This window comes from Hakea prostrata, chromosome 3 (assembly GCF_041222555.1).
Source record: "Hakea prostrata isolate BN-2017 chromosome 3, UWA_Hpros_2, whole genome shotgun sequence".
Classification (NCBI taxonomy): Eukaryota; Viridiplantae; Streptophyta; class Magnoliopsida; order Proteales; family Proteaceae; genus Hakea; species Hakea prostrata.
The window spans coordinates 64,268,850-64,285,777 of NC_142602.1; positions in this window are offsets into that span (position 1 = coordinate 64,268,850).

Genomic DNA, 16,928 nt, shown 5'->3' on the forward strand with positions numbered 1-16,928 from the left:
GATGGTATCGACCAGAAAGATCGACCAAAATTGTCCTCGGGGCAGAATAGTGGATTTTGGGGATTTTGGTCCGAAATGAGTCTTCCGGTGTTCGGATCAATCTGAAACTTGGAGGCATACTTAACAACAGTAGTAGGACACTATAAATCAAGGAATTAACCCAATCCAATGGTCTAATTAAAAAGCCCCAATTTAAGCTATCAAGTTCAAGTGATAAACATCATGGCATGAGTTGGAATTGATTGCATTGATGAGGAATAGCATGCAATAGTTAGAGGAACTAATAGAAATTCGATTGGAATCATATGGCAAAATTAAACATGAACATAATACATTCTATAGCTCAGTTTGATATCAAATGGTATGATGTTAATAGGTAAATCATGGAATACATATGCTAGGCATGAGATATAAGCATAGCATCAATGAATGGCTAAGGGAATCATGGATTGAGCATGAGTAGGCACTTGGAGTGGTGGTTGCAAGGTTGCAGCACCATTCCAAATGTCTCATCAGCAAGATGACAATAGAAAAGAGTAGAAAATGGTAGCGTAGAGAGTGGAATGAGGAGTCATACCTTAGTGTGGAAGATGAAGACAAGAATCAATGATAAACTAAGTGTCTTTGATGAGATACCCTTCACACTAACCAAAGAGCTGCTTTGGGAAGCTCTCCCCACGTTCCCAGGTGAGAAAAATGATTGCAAAAGGCTCAAGGCTCGAGGTCACATTAAATAGAAAAGGAATATTCCATGGAATCATTAACTTGGCAGACTGGGATATTTTGGTCGATGGTCCTTGATCGATGGTATCGACCAAAAGGATCGACCAAAATGTTTTCAGCAGAAAACTCAGGTTTAGAATAGCAACTTCAAGTAGGGATTTGAAAGGCTATACAAGGTCAAATTGAGTGAGGTTTTCTTCCACAATTCAATCAAGAAGTCTAGTTTTGGGGAATACCTTCGGATTGTGCACAGGAGGTCATTTGGTACATCAACCATATTAATCTTCTCCGATGCGCAGACTTTCCTTAAACACTGACAATGCATTTAAGCAAAGGGTATCATTGTCAATGTCCATGGGCTCGGTCTTCGAATCATGATCATCAATCAGAATGGTCCATAAATCTCTTCTTCCACCACTTCGGGTCCTCGGATCTGAATACAACAGTGGATCCGTGTCAGGGTCAAGGTTAGAATGGGGCTGGATATTACATGAACGGTTAGCGGGAAAATCTCATTATTGTTGTTTGGATGGCTTTTCAGGTTTTCATCAAGTTTTGGTTGCACCAGAGGATCAAGAGAAAACCACATTTACATGTCCTTTTTGTACTTTTGCTTACCGACGGATGCCATTTGGACTTTGCAATGCGTCTGCTACATTCCAGAGATGTATGGTTAGTATTTTTTCTGAGTATGTTGAGAACATCATAGAAGTGTTTATGGATGATTTTACACTCTATGGTGATTCTTTTGATATATGTCTAACTAACCTAACAAAAGTGTTGCAGAGATGTATAGAAGCTAATCTTGTTTTGAATTATGAAAAATGTCACTTTATGGTAGATCAAGGACTTATTCTTGGACATATCGTTTTTGCAAAAGGATTTTATCGTCACTTTATCAAGAACTTCTCCAAAATCACACAACCTTTGTGCAGACTATTGCAAAAGGATGTAGCGTTTGACTTTGATAAAGCGTGCAAGGAAGCTTTTGACATTTTAAAAGACAAGTTGACTTCAGCCCCCATCATTAGATCACCAGATTGGAACCACCCTTTTGAAATCATGTGTGACGCAAGTAACTATGCAATAGGAGCTGTTCTTGGACAAAAATTTGGAAGAGAGTCTCACGTCATTTATTATGCTTCGAGAACTCTTGACAGTGCACAATGCAATTATTCAACAACAGAAAAAGAACTTTTAGCTATTGTATTTGCTTTAGAAAAATTCCGTTCTTATTTATTGGGTACTAAAATTGTTACTTACTCTGATCATGCAGCTCTGAAATATTTGTTTTCAAAGAAAGAAGCAAAACCGAGGCTGATCCGTTGGATACTCTTGTTACAAGAATTTGACTTGGAGATCCGTGACAAGAAAGGTGCAGGAAATTTAGTTGCCGACCACTTGGGTAGATTGATTTCAAGTGAAGACTCATCTCCACTATAAGACAATTTCCCAGATGAGCATCTCTTTTTCTTTAATGAGGTTCCTTGGTATGCAGATATAGTTAACTATTTAGTTACTAAAACTCTACCTAAGGATTTATCTAGAGCTCAAAAAGATTAAATAAAAAGTGATGCCAAATATTATATGTGGGACGATCCTTACCTTTGGAAGCATTGTTCAGATTTAATTATTCGCAGATGTGTCCATCAACAAGAAATATCATCCATCTTACAATTCTGTCATTCATATGCTTGTGGTGGACATTTTGGTCCAAAAAGAACGGCTCGAAAAGTTCTAGAATGTGGGTTATATTGGCCAAATTTGTTTCATGATGCATATAGGTTTTGTAAATCATGTGAGCGTTGTCAAAAAACTGGGAACTTAGGACATAGAGATCAATTACCCTTTATCCCTATACTTATTTGTGAAATTTTTTATGTCTGGGGTATAGATTTCATGGGTCCTTTTCCTAATTCTTTTGGTAATTTTTATATAATTCTTGCTGTGGATTATGTCTCTAAATGGGTGGAGGCTAAAGCTACCCGAACTAATGATTCTAAAGTGGTTGTGGATGTCAAGTCACAGATTTTTGTCAGATTTGGCACACCCAAGGCAATGATTAGTGATAGAGGCACTCATTTATGCAATAAAGTGATTGAAGCATTGTTCCGCAAGTATAATGTCACTCATCGTGTTTCCACTGCATACCATCCACAAACAAGTGGGCAAGCTGAAAGCTAAGGTGTTAAACCGAGAAGTCAAGTCCATTCTTGAGAAAACGGTAAATCCAAATCGAAAAGATTGGAGTTTAAGACTTAATGATGCATTGTGGGCCTATCGGACAGCCTACAAAATACCTATAGGTATGTCTCCTTACCGTTTAGTGTTTGAGAAAGCTTGTCATCTTCCTGTCGAGATGGAGCATAGGGCATTTTGGGCTGTAAAACAATGCAATATGGGAATGGACAAAGTTGGAGAACAATGAAAGCTTCAGTCACAAGAGTTGGAAGAAATTCGCAACGAAGCCTATGAGAGTTCAAGGATTTACAAAGATAAAACAAAGGCTTTCCATGATCAGCAATTGCAAGGTAAGAATTTTACAATTGGTCAAAAAGTTTTGCTCTACCAATCTAGATTGAAATTGTTTCCAGGAAAACTGCATTCTAGATGGTTAGGACCTTTTGTCGTTACTAATGTCTTCTCTCATGGTGCAGTTGAAATTCAAAGTTTTGAGACTAATAAAATTTTCAAGGTTAATGGTCATCGGTTAAAACCTTTTTATGAAGGTTTTCAAGTGCATAATGTTGAAATTGAGCTTGGTATTCCAGAATACAAGGAATGAAAATGCACCAGGTCTAGCCAAAGACGTTAAATGAAGGCGCTAATGGGAGGCAACCCAATTTTCTTTACTTTAATTATTTTTTTTTTATTGATTTCATTAATTACTTGTTTTTTTTTTAATTTTAATTTTTATTGTTAGAAATCTTAATTTAATTTTTTTTCTTTTCTGACAACCAGTTTTTTTAACTCTTTGCCTTCCGCTTGATTGCTCAGCTTCAGTCCACTGTTCTATATATGAGGGGAGTATTCCTAGCTTCTTTTATTTCTATGACAATGGGGACATTGTTAAATTTAAGTGTGGGGGAGGGGATCACATATTTATACTTTTTGTGGGTGAAATTTTCTGAAATTCTTTTTAATGATGTTTCATTTTCTATGAGTTCAATGGAATGCATGACCAATATTTATAGGTTGAATTCAATTTTGATGAATCATGATCAATTAAATTCTTTGAAATCACATGCTAATGAAAGATTGTTTTAATTTTTGATTTAGAGGAAAAGATGCTAAAGATTCATATACACAAACAATTTTTGTGAGATTTTGAGCCTAAGAGCATATATCATTAGTTTTGCTCTGATTTTCTTGATTGAGTGGTAATCTTTTATGGTTGGGTACTTCTAGAACTTGTTTAGTTTTGCATGTTGAAATCATATAATTGGATTAAATGCATACAAATGACAAGGGCATCTAGGATTTACCACTTTTTAGCTTTCTTTTGATAGCCTATCCTTGATTATTACCTCTAGGAGCCCACTTTGAGCCTTGACCTTTTCTTTTGATAATATACCACTGTATAAACCTCATTAACCTTTTTTTGTTCTTTTCATTCTATTGAACCCAAATCGAAGGATGGTTGAGTTACTGATATGAAATATCAATTAATGTGAGAAGGAAAGGCAAGTACTGTCAAACTTAATGCATCTTTTACTTAAAGTGCATCGAGGAAAAAAAAAAAAAAAAAAGAAGAAGAAGAAGAAGAAGAATCAGTTGTTTGGGAAATAATATCATTGAGAAAAATACTTTATTTTTTTTCAGTGCATACTGTTTTGCCTTTTTGCTTTATGGCTTCTATAAGTTTTTGAGAATCTGAAAAGAAAAAAAAATTGATTATGACATATTATTGTGACTCAACTCATTCCTTTGGTTTCATTTTATCCCAGTTTCCTTGTTTTTCCATACCCTACCTAAAGCCTCATTTCAACCTATTAAAGACCTTTGGATGTATGTGTTTAATTCAATGCTTAGTGGTAGAGGTGTGATTTCTTTACAAGCATATGGTAATTATCCTTCTGTGATTGATTTGAGTGACTTTGTTACCTTTAAACACTGAGTGTATAGAGTGAATCCAAATGAGAGGGTATTGGATCTTGATGCATCTTGAATCTGATGATTTATTGAAACTAGTTCATTCATGTCGATTGATGAAGTTTAGTTGAAATCGTTGAGTCTTAGTTGAAATTCAATATATTTTTGAAATCTTAGAAGAAAAGAATATTTAAAATAATGCTTGAGGACAAGCAATGGTTTAAGTGTGGGGGAATTTGATAGGTCATTTAATTGCATTAATATTATATCAAATCATTTATATTTTAATGAGACTAATTGGTTGTTTTATTTGGATATGGACAGATTATAGCATTCGGATATCAAATCTATAAAAAGAATGGTTAGAACCATATTGGCACATTTTTAAATCAAATCAAAGAATCACACCCAAATTAAGATGGAAGATTTGATTATGTCCAAAGCTAGAGGTTTGATCTTGCCCAAATCAGAAGGATTTTCGTAAAAAGTCTTAATTCAACAAGCAAATATTTCGTTCTCTCTTGCGATCAGACATCTAAGGAAGAAGCTGAATTGGAAAGGGACTAAATTGGAAACCATTGCATTGGCAAAGATGACGAAAGGAAACAACTGAATTGGGAAGAATTGCATTGCCAAAGCGAACGGAAATAACAGATTTGGAAAGAATGCAGAATTGGCAGGAATCCTCTATAAGAAGGAACGCATTTTCAAAGATTGAAGAACACACACAAGCTACAGCAAGAGGAAGCCACAGTTCTGAGGAAGAACGGCATAATGTTTTCTATTTTCGTTTCTTTGTTTTTCTTTTCCATGTCTAGCTAATTCTAGCTTTCGATCAAGATTAATGGAAGTTTGATTTTCACCAATTGTGAGACTTTGGATTATCAGTTTTCTTCAATTCTTAGGTATTTATACGTTTTCTATATTTATTATGTTATTGTATTAATCCTTAGACAAGAGGCTTGTTGTTTCATGATTAATACAATACTCAGTCAATTCTTATATAAGTGACAAATAGCATTCTCAAATGGTTAATCAATGCCCTGGAGAATTTGCTATGAGAATGTATATCCTAGTTTAAAAAAACAAGGCTTTTCCGGGTTTATTGACTAGGGATTGGGACTTTCAATTTTTAATGCGATTAATAGACATAACTCAAAGGACAGATCCGAAGGTTATCAATAAAGTAGGGAATGATTGGTTGTTAGAGGACTGATCCTCAATGACCATAACCAATCTACCCGACATTAAAGTTTTTATTTTTTAAGTCAATGATCACTTGAGAGAATCAATTCTGAAGTTGAATCTTGATCGAAAGTTTTTATTATTCTTATTTTCTTCTTAACTACTGCATTCGTTTATTTTTATTTAATTTGTTGATTCAAAACTCCCCAATTTTTATCAAAGAATAAATCTTCACCAATCTCTGTGGATTCGACCCTACTCACTACTAATACAAATTCAGTTGAGATAAGGATTATCTTTGGTGGATTCGACACCCATCAGGATCGGATAGTAGTAATACCATATCTACATCCTATTATATTTAGACGCATTCGGATAATATCCTATCAATTTTCGAATGGATTCAGATGATAATTGGATAGTTATTTTCTTAGGTAGATTCTCAAATGGGCATGAATACAAATTGAATACAAGTTTTTGACTACCTAATTACATCTTTACCATTTTATTTTTGAGGGCTATTTTTGAAATTTAAGAATTTAACAACTTTGGTAGCTATTTTAGTAGAAAATCCAGAAAAATGGTCACATAGCATTGGTAAAAAATTTATAAAAATAAGAAAATAAATCTAAATAAGTAACTTAATCGGATATATAATAATCGGTAAGAAAGGGGTATACCATATCCGCATCCTATTAGTAATCGAACGGATTTGGATACCCCTAAATGGATACGGATGCAAATTCGAAGTGAGTTTCAGTTATCTACACCCCTAGAAACAGATTAGTCAAGTTGAGGTATCCACAGTGGCTTATGCCTTCAAATCTTGCGTGTGAGCTGAATTAATAATATTATTGTTTCTATATGATTATATGAAAACTCTAAATCTGTATTCCATTTTCCCTCCCCCTTTCAGAGCTTGCTTTTACAATGGTTATAACGGAAAAGTGTGATGTTTATAGCTTTGGGTATTGATGTTGGGGACAATCATGGGAAAGCATCCAAGAGAACTCATCTCTTCATTGCAATTGCTGAACACAAAAGATATTGTATTGAAGGATGTATTAGACCCACGTCTGCCACCACCAACACAATTGGCAACAGAAGACTTGAAGGTGTTAATGATGCTTGTAATTGCATGTTTGCACAACAATCCAAATTCTTGTCCAACCATGCAATTTATGTCTCTTAAACTAGCAAGTCTTACAAACCATGATTGCAACTCTCCTACACAAGTTCATTATGGAAATTAGGTACCTCACAATATTTTCAAATCCATAAAGACTTATGGAAGTGGATTGTAGATGGCTAAGGTGTTTTCTTGTTGAATTTGAAGTATTGTTAGTTTCTTTCTTCAATTGAACTATGTCATTGTATTCATATATAGGACCTTCAAAAAGAAAAGGGAAAAAAATAGAAAATAAAAGGAAAGAAAGAGGTGCATATGGCTATATTCCTTGTTGAAACTTTATGCATATCATATCTTGTATTGGGGAAGAAAAAAAAACATGGAATTTTATTTTTAGAATGGTCAATAGTTTGTAGATTTTGAGCCTTAAGTTTCCAACTTAGAGTGCAAATGATTACATAGGAATGAATTGGGAGTTGCACCAATTCAAGAAAATTCAAGGAGAGTTGTTGAGACGGTATAGGTATACTCAACGTGACCCATTGATAGTAGGAAAGATTGATAACATTCAGCAAAAGAAGAAGGGATATGCCTAAATTATCTATTTGACAGAATGTATGGAAATATATGCATCTGATGGGGCTTGATTCTGTTAAGGTGATAAATATAGTCTTCTTCAAAAACAAGTTCACATCTTGGACCCGTTTTAGGGGGATGTTCCTAGAATGTTGCTTTGATAACAAAAAGTTTTATTTCCTTTTCTACCTATTGTCCTCTCAATTTACGTTTACTCTTTTTTATGTCTTATTATCTTTTTTTTTTTTTTTTTTTAAATCTTTGTAGGCAATACAAGTTAGCTTACAAAGTAAACTTCTCAATGATGCTCAAAAAAACTGTATACTTGTACAACAAAAATCTTAATTCTTGTCTAACTATGCAATAAATGTTTAGGGAATAGGAAGTACTATGAATGTCAATTAAAACTACTCTACACAAATTCCTTGTGGCAATTAGAGACCTTGAAATGAAGTCATATTCATGAAGCTTCATGGAATCATAGATTGATGAGATATTTTCATAAAATGTCCTACTTCATGCCTGGAAAATTTCCTAATTAATTGCAACCCCTTCACAATTTGCACAAGGTCATAAATAACTCTAGTCTTTGAATTTATATGATTAGTTTCTTAAATAAAAATTTCAAATAGCTTTGGAAATTTTTATTTCTTAATTAGGAGCAAGGCAGAAATTTTCTAAGGTCCTAAATTATGGTGTTGATGATCAAAAAAGGCCTTGAGATGATGACCCAGGATTTTAATGAGTGAAGCTTTATCGATAAGTTAGACTCTACAATGACAAAGAAAGTCTTATCCTAAACATACTAAATAATTGAATTAAAAAGAATATTTTTGTCGGACTTGTTGATTTTGATTACAACTTATCTCGTGGGAAGGGCAAATTACATACCTTATTGAGTTTCACTTGATACTGACTGAGGTTTTAAATGAAATTAGTATAATTGACATTGTCAAGACAATGAGTAATTGGATCTGATGCGTCCAGAAATTGTTAAGCCTCCGGATCTTCTGGAAATGGCTTGCAAAACAAGGTTAGACGTGGCCCGACCGTTGGGGTCAGGAGCCACCTCCGAAGCTTTAGTCAGTAGCTAAATTGATCACAAAAAGCTCTGGCTAATTGTAGAGCATAAACATGAATGTTAATAGTAGGGAAACGATTCAGATACCTCTTGCGTGAACCAATCACTTGCTTATATAGGATTTACCCTTGATTCTCGAACGTCGGATGAACTCGTGATCTTTGCAGGTTGCCGTCCGATTGTAAGGTTTCCCCCCCCTGAATATTCGGGGGTGATAGCAGTTAACCGAACTTCTCACGATTCCCTCACCGCTCTGTCGATAGTTGCTTCCTACTAGGAAGCTTTATCTACCGCCAGATTCGGGAGGGAGTTCATGGCCAGTAACTTACAAAGTGGCGCCCTCTTGATGGTTTAGATTAGGTTAGAATGGGCCTTGGTTATGGTCTAACCGGGCGAAAAATGTGAACCCGGTCCAGATGGGTTCGGTGCAATTTTCCTCAATCATTTGCCCTGCAGACCTAGCATTCGAGCAACGCCGTGGAATGCTTGGTCTGGTTTTGCATTCTTCCTGAATATGAGTGAAGACAAGAAGTCTTTTCATATTAAGATATCCTCGCATTTAATGTTTCTGACATTTACTTCCAACAAGGTATCGTTGAACCGTTCCAACGCCTCGCTCCTTGTGTATAGTGTGCCACGTGGCAATCGGGGAGGTGCGAACATTAGAAGATGCATTTGAGAGAGAATATGATGGTTTACCTTGTATGATGATGAGTGAGTGTTGTAGAGTTGTTGTTGAAGCACCAATCTACTCTTGAAACACTTAGAAATGCTCTAGAACTTCTTCCCTAGAGCTCTCTCTCAAGTTTGCAAGGTTTGGAATGAGTTTGAATGAGGATTTGTGACTTAAAACCCTGATTTTCGCGTGTTGTGAGCATTGGTCGACTGGGTCAATCGACCAATCAATCGACCAATGGATCCAGTAGCTCCAATTTCTATTGAAATTTGGAAAAATGTGATTTTTGCCCCATGGTTAATTGTTTAATGACTAAATGGATGTATTTGAGCATGATTTAAGATTCTTAATCATTTGGACTTGTGGATTACGATGAAACTTCGAAATTTGGTGTTTTTGACATTTCGGTTTTTGCAGAATGGTTACATTAAGAAGTGGGCGTGGTGAATCCAGTGGTCACGGAAGTGGTGAGATACCAATTGGTGGTGATGATCAGCAGACCAACACTGGTGACCAAGGTACCCATGATGTACCCGGCGCCCTGAACATCGGAAGTTTCCGCGATATTGCCAACATTATGGGCAATATGATGCAGCAACAAGTAGCCCAGTTCAATCAGATGCTGGCAGGTTCTGCACAATGAGACTCGTGCCGGTGCCAACGGAAATCCTCATGCCGCAGTTCTGAATGGGGAAAGGTTAGCTGTAACTCCTCATACCCGCTTGATGGAGAGTTTCCTGAAGCTGCAAGTGTCCAACTTCATCAGAGTATCCAAGGATGCCTTGTTTCCTAACAAATGGCTGCGTGAGTTGGAGAAAGCTTTTCGACACCTGCAATGTACTGAGGCCCAGAAAATTCTATTTGCTGAGCAGAAGCTGCAACATGAAGCTGGCGCTTGGTGGACTTCCCCCCGGCCTATTTTGGAAGGTTTGCATGCGGGCGTTGTGTCATGGGATTTGTTCAAGGAAGCTTTCTGCAAGAACTATTTCCTAGAAGCAGTGAAAGATGCGAAGGAGGCTGAATTTATGGCTTTTATGCAAGGATCTCTGTCTGTGTTGGAGTACCAATAGAAGTTTGAGGAGCTTTACTTCTTTGCTCCAGACTCCTTGAAGCTTGACATTGCCAAAGCGAATAAATTCTTCAAGGGATTGCGACCTGCAATCAGGGCATATCTCACTGTTCAGCCTATTGAAAGTTATGCCCAGGTGGTGCAGAATGCCAAGAAGTTGGAAGAAACCGAGAAGGAGAATGCTAGAGTGCAAAGACCTTGGCAGTCAAGGAATCCTGGATTTGCGGACCGTACTGATCAGCGCTTGTGAGACCTATGCCACACCCTACTCCTGCTTTTCAACCTAGGAGTGTAGGTCAGAGTTCTGGATTTCAGCAGCCAGCCCAGTATAGTCAGTATGGTGGGAACCGACCACCGATGAATGCGAATGCTAGGCCCGTGAATGCTATTCCTAGGCCTTTGGTTTAGAAGCCTCCAGTTGCACCTATCCCTGTTGGACCTAGTAACCCTGTTTGCTTCTATTGTAAGCAGACTGGTCACTTTGCTCATGCCTGTCCTAAGAGGCCAATTCAACAGCCGGCTCCTATAGTGAAGAGTACTCCTGTCCCTCCTTCTGGTAGAGTATTCAGTATATCTGGTATTGAACAGGATGTGAATCATGAAGTGGTTACAGGTACTTTAATTGTTGCTTCTATTCCTGCATTTGTATTATTTGATATGGGTGCTTCCCATTCGTTCATATCATCTGCATTCATCAAGAAGACTAACTTAGCACCTGAGAATTTATCTAGTCATTTATTGATTTGTACACCTACTAGACCTGTTGTGAAACTAGAAAAAGGGTTAGTTAAGTGTCCTGTTTTGATTGGTGGGATGAATTTGGAAGCCAATTTGGTACTCCTGGATATGAAGGATTTTGATATCATTTTGGGTATTGATTGGTTGACTACCCATAATGCTATAATTCTTTGTTCTTCAAAGAGAATTTAGTTTCAGATTAGTGCAAGTTCAATTTTTGAATTCCAAGGTGAGAAAGGAAGAATTGGTAAGAAGACCTTGTTCGCACTGATGCAAGTCTATGCATTAGTAGAAGGGATGCCATCTGAAGGAAAGAAAGTAGAAGAAGTCAAGATTGTATGTGACTTCGTTGATGTCTTTCCGAAGGATCTGCCACGAGTGCCACCTGATAGAGAAGTGGAGTTTTCAATTGATCTAAACCCTGGAGCTGCCCCAGTATCTAAGGCTCCATATAGAATGGCTCCTACTGAGTTGGAAGAGTTGCAAAAGGAGTTGGAAGAGTTGCAAAAGTAGTTGAAAGAATTCTTAGACCGAAGTTTCATTCAACCTAATGTATCACCTTGTGGAGCCCCAATCTTGTTTGTCAAGAAGAAGGATGGTAGTATGCGTCTATGCATTGATTACCGTGAGTTGAACAAGCTGACCATCAAGAATAGATACCCGCTGCCTAGAATTGATGATCTCTTTGATCAGTTGAAGGGTGCAACAATGTTCTCGAAGATTGATTTGAGGTCTGGATATCACCAATTGAAAGTGACAAGTGATATTTTCAAGATGACATTTAGAACAAGGTATGGGCATTATGAATTTCGAGTCATGCCTTTCGGTTTGACTAATGCTTCTGCTGTGTTCATGGACCTCATGAACCGGGTATTTCATGATGTGCTTGATAAATTTGTGATAGTTTTCATCTATGACATCTTGATTTACTCGAAGGATGAAGAAGAGCATGCAAGACATCTAGATTTCACTTTGCAAAGACTGCGAGAAAAGAAGCTTTATGCTAAGTTTAGCAAGTGTGATTTCTGGCTCAAGAGAGTAGTATTCCTCGACCATGTGGTTTCAGCTGAAGGTATTCGAGTTGACCCCGAAAAGGTACAAGCAGTTTCTGATCGGGAAAGACTGAAGACTGTGAAAGAAATAAGGAGTTTCCTTGGTTTAGCAGGTACTACAGAAGGTTTATCGAGAACTTTTCTATGTTGGCTACTCCCATGACTAAGCTGACTAGAAAGGAAGAGAAGTTTGTTTGGTCTGACGCGTGTGAGAAGAATTTCCAAGAATTGAAGGATAGATTGACAAGTGCCTCGATTTTGACTATACCTGATAGTTCCGGCGGTATGACAGTCTACACCGACGCGTCGAAGATTGGTTTGGGTTGCGTGCTGATGCAACATGGTAAGGTCATAGCCTATGCTTCTCGGCAATTGAAAGATTATGAGCGAAATTACCCCACTCATGATTTAGAGCTTGCCGCTGTTGTCTTCGCTCTAAAGATTTGGAGACATTACCTCTATGGTGAGAAAATTTCTATTTTCACGGATCATAAAAGTTTGAAATACTTCTTCACCCAAAAGGACTTAAATATGAGACAAAGAAGATGGTTAGAATTGGTCTCTAATTATGACTGTGACATTCAGTATCACCCTGGTAAGGCGAATGTGGTTGCTGATGCTCTTAGCAGGAAAAGTCGGAAGAAATTACTGGACTTGAATGCTCTGAGTCAACCTCTGTTGTCTTCAATTTCAATTTTTGATTTGGAAGTGGTCCCTGAAGGTTCGGATTCTGTTTTTTCTGCCATGACAGCAAGATCCACCCTTAGAGACAGAATTGTTGCTCTGCAAGGTTCTGATTAGGAAATCAAGGAAAAGATTGAGAGGATTTCTTCGAATCCTGATTTAGACCCTGACTTTGGTATATCTATGGATGGTGCTCTATTGTTTAGAGGTAGACTTTGTGTGCCAGCTGGTGAAGAAATCAAGAAAGAGATATTGAAGGAAGCACACCAGTCGATCTTTACAGTACACCCTGGAAGCACCAAGATGTATAAGGACTTAAGAGAACATTTATGGTGGATTGGTTTGAAGGCCGATGTTGATGATTTTGTTGCCAAGTACGAGACTTGCCAGCATGTGAAAGCCGTTCATCAACCCCCATCTGGATTACTTTAGCCTCTTCCTATTCCTGGTTGGAAGTGGGAAGATATCTCTGTGGACTTCGTGACTAGCCTACCCTAGACAAGCAAAGGTAATGACACTGTATGGGTAATTGTCGATAAGGTTGACCAAATCAGCCCATTTCATTCCTATGAAGATCACTCATACTTTGGATAAGCTAGCTCAACTTTATGTGGATAATGTAGTTTGTCTGCATGGAGTGCCAGTGAGTATTGTTTCTGATCGTGATCCTAGGTTCACCTCAAGGTTTTGGAACAGTTTGCAAAAGGCCTTGGAAACCCAATTAAACTTGAGTACAGCTCATCATCCACAGTCTGATGGACAATCTAAGCAGACAATTCAAACCTTGGAAGATATGCTTAAATTTTGTGTAGTGGATATGGGTGGAAATTGGGATGAACACTTAGCTTTGGTTGAGTTTGCCTATAACAACACTTATCAAGCAACAATAGGCATGGCTCCATTCAAGGCTTTGTATGGTAACACTTGTAGGACACCCTTGTATTGGACTAAAATTGGTGAAAGAAAAGTCTTAGTTCCGGAAATGATTGAAGCTACAAGCGCAATGGTCAACATGATTAGAGAAAGGATTAAGTTTGCTCAGTCAAGACAGAAATCCTATGCTGATAAGAGAAGGACCGATTGGAATTCCAAATTGGGGAGAGAGTTTTCTTGAAGGTTTCACCTATGAAGGGGGTAATGAGATTCAATGTCAAAGGAAAGCTTAGCCCTCATTACATTGGACCCTTCGAGATTCTGGAAAAGATTGGACTTGTTGCATATCGTTTGGCTTTGCCTCCATCTCTTGCTACAATGCATAATGTGTTTCATGTTTCGATGCTTCAGAAATACATAGAGAATCCGGAACACATACTATAGCAAGCGCCCGAAGGACTTAGTGCTGATCTTACCTATGATGAAGAGCTAGCTGAAGTCTTAGATAAGAAGGACAAGCAACTACGGAATCGCACCATCCCTTTGGTGAAGATTCGGTGGAAGAACCATACTCCCGAAGAAGCTTCTTGGGAGAAGGAAGAAGATATGAAGGAGAAGTTTCCTCACCTTTTTGGAAGTTCAGGTACGCTTTCAATTTCGAGGACGAAATTTCTTTTAAGGGAGGGAGAATGTGAAACCCAACCCTAACCTTGACTCGGAAACCCTGTTGTTTGTAGGTCCGATGACCCGGAGTAAAGGAAGAAGTCAATTGTGGGCCATCTCAGTGGAAGATATGAAGTTTGACTCTAAACCCATGGATGTTGATGTTGGTGTTCCAATAATGGAAACTTGCTCTGAACTAGAAAGGAAACTACACCTGACTGAAGATGAGATTAGTTGAAAGACTTGGAGTATTATCTAACTTGGTTTGAAGGCATTTCTACACCCTAGGTATGTCACTTAATGTGTGTGTAAAAGCTCTTTAGGTTTGGTATTCATTTGATCCTCCAATTCCCTATTTGGGCCTTGTTGACCTGATTGGTCTATTAGTCGACTGGCCCAGTCAACCAACAGTGTGTTAAACCGAGAAAATCCAATTTTAGGGTTTTTCACTTCTATTTAAGCACACTTCGTGTTTCTTAGTATCCTCTGCCTCCAAAACACTCTGAGAATGTGGGAAGACTCGTTCAAAACTCTCTTCGATGATTTTGAAGAATTCTCCGCAAGATCTGAAGTCTCTCATCTTCGATCTACCAATTCAAGGTGAGTAATCTCTTCAGTGTCATGATTTATCTTTCGATCTTGTTCTTGGTCGAGATTGAGAAGAAGATGCTGCATCCTTGCAACCATCTCTTCCATGATCTCATTCTTTTCTTAAGGGTTTATGATCAGCATAGGGATCTCAACCCTAATCCTTGTAAGACCCTTTTTAAACCCTAATTCTTCTTATGGATCTAATTTCTTAGCCGAATGAATCTAATTTTCATGGCATACTTGTGTTTGATTCTGATTACCTTTTTCTTGGATGAGATCTAAATCATCCCTAGTCTTTTCCATGATTTCAAAGTGTATTTTTTTGTTGAATTCTAGGGTTTTCACCCAATTGGGGAAACCATGATTTCAAATTGAAAGGTTTTTAATCATTATTAGTGCCTAATCTTTGCTCCTTTAGTGTTAGAATACTATTCTAAAGTTTTCCTCCAAGTTTCATGAAGTTCCGAACCCTGTAGATTGAGTTTCGGATCAAATTTCCTGTATTTGCTTCGTACTGACCCTATTGGTCGACTGGGTCAGTAGACCAACCAATCGACCAATCAAGTCAGAAGCTCTGTTTTTCGCTCAATTTGATTCATTTGCTCTCCAATCTTTTAGGCTTCTTTCCTAATGTTGTATCTATGATTGTTAGGGGTTTAATTGCTAAGTTTGGAACCTCTCTCTTTGATCTTTGGATTATCTTCGACAACAATTAAGGTAAGGACAATTTTTTCATAATAACATAGATCGCATATATTTTGGTTTCTAATTTAAGAAACTCTGAGTTAAACTACTGATATTGTATTTTATACTTATGATGTACTACTGTAAGTACAGTAGCACTTTACTTATGTTTTCTTTTTCATTATTCAAGCTTATATGAAATGCTTATTACTGCATATTGTTTAATGATTGGATCATGCTTTTACATCCTCTTTTGTATGATGAGGTGTTGATTGTATATGTCATGACCGATCTGAGAATGTGATTGATTAAGTATGATTTGGGATTGGGAGGTGTCCTTTTGACACTTCTGTCCTTGGACATTAGAGGGATAGTATGGGATGTTCTCCGAAGATGCCCATTGACGCTTTCCTGAATTGTTGGTTGTCATACCTAGGGCTATCTAGCAATGTTTGGCTAGGATGTCCCTGTTATATCAGACCCTAGTCGAAAGGGTATTGAAACCGAACGATCCATTGTAGCAATGGGGATTCTTGGGCGCTCAAGACTGGTAACCAACCCGTGAGAGGACAGGAATCACATTGTGGGGGCCATTTATTGGGAGTGTTGCATATGGATAGACTTGGGCTCATGGGCTCTCAAGACCGGTAACCAACCCGTGAGGGGACATGAGAGTTGTTTACCATATGTGGATGACCAATAGGGTTGATGAGTCCGTATTCAGGGACTATGAGGACTCTAGTGTGAAGGATACAGGAAAGGATCTCCAGGGGCGAGGAATGGACGTATCTGGAACTGAGTTGATATGAATGAGTAGAAGACTTGCATTTGGCTAGGCTTAACCCTGACATGCGCCAGTACTTAGACCAATGGTGATGTGAGAGAGCGGTGACCTAACCCCCAGCCATGGATTGTCCCGAGGGATGGAGGACCCACTACCAATTGGCGTTGTGAGTTGAGACCGTCCTAAAGAAGTACGGTGCTCTGACTTAAAGCATGTCTGCCTATAGAGACCATCATACATAGAGTTTAGATGTATACATACATTATCTGTTTCATATTGCATTGCATCTTGTTATGTTCTGCAGCATGTTATTTATGTTGTTATGAGT